Genomic DNA, 5,127 nt, shown 5'->3' with positions numbered 1-5,127 from the left:
GCCGTGTTTTATATAGTGATGTTTCGGACCTGATTGGGAACCGCTCAGACCAGCCGTGACGCCTCTGGGAGTTTCCAGACCCGAAGCCCCGCCCACATTTTCAGCAAAATGGAGAGGTGCTTAAAATACAGACTCAAAAAAAGGGCCTAATAAAATCCCTCCGTTCAGCTTCTACAATACACTGTGTTGCCCTTGCCCACAACTGGAAAACCATTCCTTTGTTTGGGTTAGACCTTGCTGTCCTTTTCTCTTTTTTTGCTCTCTCTTAGGCATTGATCGTACTAGCGAGTTGTGGCTTCCGGAATGAATGGCCCATCTCGAGAGCCGTGATTTTAGTCTTTTGGGGGTTTTTGTGAAACCTCGTGGCTGAGAGCCTGCTTATAGGGTGGGCTTCAGGGTGGGCTTCCTCATCGTTCTCAGCAGTGGTCTCCCCTTTTCCTTATCTTGTACTCATCCTATCATCTTCCTTTCTCTTCTCTCACTCGCTGCCACATTTTTCTGGTACAACTGGTTTTTTCAAATGTTCTTCGTTTCACTTAGAAACACTTAAGGAAATTGAGGAAGCTCAGCTTTTACCCGCCGTTTCCTCTGGCGAGTCCATTAGCAAGTGAAAATGCTCTCGACTCCTTTCCTGCCCTTCTACCCCTATCCCCTCCCCGCCCCCGCCATCACCACCTTCCTTTTCTCTCCTTTCTTGAATTGAGAAATCAAGTGCACCCCAAAGATCTGTGCCTTTAATAGTGTCTTTAATAAAATGCTGAATGTAAAGACCAGGAACAATTTTATTCCAGGAATTTAAAAAATAAAAAAACTTTCAAATGTTTCCTTGACTTCTGGCTATTTGAAATGACCTTTCGGGCCCTGGCTTGTCTGCTAGGTAGCAGATTTTATTTCTCCGAGAAAATGCCTTCTCTAACGAATAACACATTTACTTTTTCTCTTTTTCCGAGCTTCAGAAATGTTTACCCTTTCTCTTTCAAATGTGTGTGGTTATTTACTACTTGAACAAATACCTAATAGTATTCTCCAAGTTTACTTTATAATGTCTGTAAATACTATATGTGCAAATGACCGCATGCCCATCTTCTATTAGTTAATCTATTTCTTATTGAGTTACTTGTCTGGCTTTCTTCTTCTTCCTTCTCCTGTTTAGTAATGGAATCTGAGTGCTTAACCTTGAAGATGTTATTGGATGGGTAATCTCAACAATCCTCTTCCCTTGCAACTATAGAAAAACCAGGCAGCTTTCTGCCTTGTTACCTAGCAGTTGTTGAAAAGGGTGTTTGCTACCAGTGCATTATCTTGGCAAAATTCTGTTAGCCTCTGACCTGCTTTGTTTTGTACTCCACGGCCAAATTTGCCTGTTACTCCAGGTATCTCTTGACTTCCTACTTTCACATTCCAGTCCCCTATAATGAAAAGGACATTTTTTTGGGGTGTTAGTTCTAGAAGGTCTTGTAGGTCTTCATAGAACCGTTCAACTTCAGCTTCTTCAGCATTACTGGTAGGGGCATAGACTTGAATTATTGTGATATTGAATGGTTTTCCTTGGAAATGGACAGATATCATTCTGTCATTTTTCAGATTGCATCCAAGTACTGCATTTTGGACTCTTTCGTTGACTCTGATGGCTACTCGATTTCTTCTAAGGGATTCTTGCCCACAATAGTAGACATAATGGTCATCTGAGTTAAATTCACCCATTCCAGTCCATTTTAGATCACTGATTCCTAAAATGTCTACATTCACTCTTGCCATCTCCTGTTTGACCACTTCCAATTTGCCTTGATTCATGGACTTAACATTCCAGATTCCTATGCAATATTGCTCTTTACAACATCGGACGTTACTTCCATCACCAGTCACATCCACAACCAGGTGTTGTTTTTGCATTGGCTCTGTCTCTTCATTCTTCCTGGAGTATTTCTCCACTGATCTCCAGTAGCATATTGGGCACCTACTGACCTGAGGAGTTCATCTTTCAGTGTCCTATTTTTTTTGCCTTTTCATACTGTTCATGAGGTTCTCAAGGCAAGAATACTGAAGTAGCTTGCCTTTCCCTTCTCCAGTGGACCACATTTTGTCAGAACTCTCCAACATGACTTGTCCATCTTGGGTGGCCCTACATGGCATGGCTCATAGTTTCATGCAGTTAGACAAGGCTGTGGTCCTTGTGATCAGATTCGTTAGTTTTCTGTGATTGTGGATTTTTCATTCTGTCATCCTTCTGATATGCAGATGACACCACCCTTATGGCAGAAAGTGAAGAGGAACTAAAAAGCCTCCTGATGGAAGTGAAAGAGGAGAGTGAAAAAATTGGCTTAAAGCTCAACATTTAGAAAACTAAGATCATGGCATCTGGTCCCATCACTTCATGGGAAATAGATGGGGAAACAGTGGAAACAGTGTCAGACTTTATTTTTCTGGGCTCCAAAATCACTGCAGATGGTGACTGCAGCCATGAAATTAAAAGACCCTTACTTCTTGGAAGAAAAGTTATGACCAACCTAGATAGCATATTCAAAAGCAGAGACATTACTTTGGCAACAAAGGTCCGTCTAGTCAAGGCTATGGTTTTTCCAGTGGTCATGTATGGATGTGAGAGTTGGACTGTGAAGAAAGCTGAGCGCCCAAGAATTGCTGCTTTTAAACTGTGGTGTTGGAGAAGACTCTTGAGAGTCCCTTAGACTGCAAGGAGATCCACCCAGTCCATTCTGAAGGAGATCAGCCCTGGGATTTCTTTGGAAGGAATGATGCTAAAGCTGAAACTCCAGTACTTTGGCCCTCTCATGTGAAGAGTTGACTCATTGGAAAAGACTCTGATGCTGGGAGGGATTGGGGGCAGGAGGAGAAGGGGACGACAGAGGATGACATGGCTGGATGGCATCACTGACTCGATGGACGTGAGTCTGGGTGAACTCCGGGAGTTGGTGATGGACAGGGAGGCCAGGCGTGCTGCAATTCATGGGGTCGCAACTGAGTGACAACTGAGAGACTAAACTGAACTGAACTGAACTATCCCTCTGATAGATAAGGATAAGAGGCTTATGGAAGCTTCCTGATGGGAGAGACTGACTGAGGAGGAAACTGGATTTTGTTCTGATGGGTGGGGCCATGCTCAGTAAATCTTTAATCCAATTTTCTGTTGATGGCAGGGCTGTGTTCACTCCCTGTTGTTTGACCTGAGGCCAAACTATGGTAGAGGTAATGAAGATAATGGAGACCTCCTTCAAAAGGTCCCATGCACGCACTGCTGCACTCAGTGCCCCCAACCCTGCAGCAGGCCACCACCAACCCATGCCTCTGCCAGACTCTTGGACACTCACAGGTAAGTTTGGGTCAATCTCTTTTGGGGTCACTGCTCCTTTCTCCTGAGTCCTGGTGCACACAGCATTTTGTTTGTGCCCTCCAAGAGTCTGTTTCCCCAGTCTTGTGTAACTTCTGGCTCTATGGCGGGGTTAATGGTGACCTCCTCCTAGAGGACTTCTGCCATATGATTATATAACAATGTATGTTGCTCAAGGACATGTTTCTCCTTCTTAACAAGAATCTTCTGATTAATCTTGTTGATTTAAGATGTATGTTGTGGGAGTGGGTCTGGTAAAAGTATATAAGGCCTTGATAAGACTAGCAAGTGGGTCACTCTCTGATGTCTATGTCAGAATCTTTCTCTGTCCTTTTTCACTGTAATAAAGCTTCTGCTACACAAAAGCTCTGAGTGATCAAGCCTGGTCCATGGTCCTGAAGCTAATTCTTCAGAGATCACAAATCCAAGATTGTTCACCATAAGCTATCATTATTGTTCTTGCATTGTTCTTCATTCAAAGTTAGTTTATTTACTAGTAATTAGTGCCTTTCCTAATTCTCATTTCTCCTGTCCTCCAAACACATATATATTTACACATAAACACACAAAGACACATGCAGACATACACTAATCCAAAACTAGCCCTTTGGAGTGTTTTCTACTCCATGAGCTTAACTTCTCAAATCTTTTCTTCCATTCCATAGAGTCTTACTTCTCAACACAGATTGGCCTTTTACCAAGTCAGAATCTTAAATATGAGACAGGCAAGCACAAAATTTTCCTTCTTCGTTAGTCCTACCCCAGAGCAATCACCATCCTTGCTTTCATTCTCAAAGGTTCCTCAACCATCTATGCCTCCATGTACTATTTCACTTAAAGAAATTTGAGGATGTAGCATTTACTGGCCCCTTCATCTTATTACACCTTCTATTATTTATTTTTTGCCCTGCATCTTTTGGGATCATATTTGCCTGAGCAGGGATCACACCTGAGCCACAGCAGTGAAAGCACGGAATCCTAACCACAGGGCTACCAGTGAAATCCCCACTCTGCCCTACTCTTGTCTGCTCATGACTTGAAGCCAGAATTGCAAAACCCTTTAAGAAACCCTTACCTTCTCCTGAGGCTTTCTCAAGACCTAAATGTATTCTCTAATATACACAACTGTTCATGCCTAACACTCTCTCCTTGTTTTGCCTAACCTTGTTTCCAAAATTCTGTAATACAATGTGACCAATGTCTTCATAGTCCCTTCTATCTCCTAATTTAGTCAGTTTTCATGCCTAAATATATCAGATAATAGCTGCCAGAAACTCTGATTCCCTTTCATTCACTTCACCTTACTAGCACCTCCAGGGTTGGATGGATATTGAGAAAATAAAAATCAAGATAAAGATTGGGGTCCGTGGAGCAGGAGCCCCCTGCTGTCTTGATCCCTTGGGTTTACAATAGGGTCAGAGGCTATGAACACAGTTCCTAAGCTTCTAATCTTTAAAAGCAGACTGGTTTCTATAGACTGTTTCTATTTACCCAAAACTCATATGTTGAAATCTAATCTCTAACTTGAGGGTATTTGGAAGGTAGGGTTTTGGGGAAGGGCTTAGGTTTTAAGTACAGGGCCCTCATCAGTAGTATTCATGCCTCTATAAAAGAGACCCCATTGACTCTTCCACGCATGGAGAAAATAGCCATCTATGAGTTAGGAAGAGGGCTCTTACCAGATACTAAATCTGACAACGCCTTGATCTTGGACTTCCCAGCCTCCAGAGCTGTGAGAAATACATTTCTATTATTTATAAGCCACCTAGTCTGTAGTATTC

The sequence above is a fragment of the Bos javanicus genome, chromosome 23 (assembly GCF_032452875.1).
Source record: "Bos javanicus breed banteng chromosome 23, ARS-OSU_banteng_1.0, whole genome shotgun sequence".
NCBI lineage: Eukaryota > Metazoa > Chordata > Mammalia > Artiodactyla > Bovidae > Bos > Bos javanicus.
The sequence above is the reverse complement of the archived record's forward strand: the minus strand, read 5'-3'. Positions refer to the sequence as shown.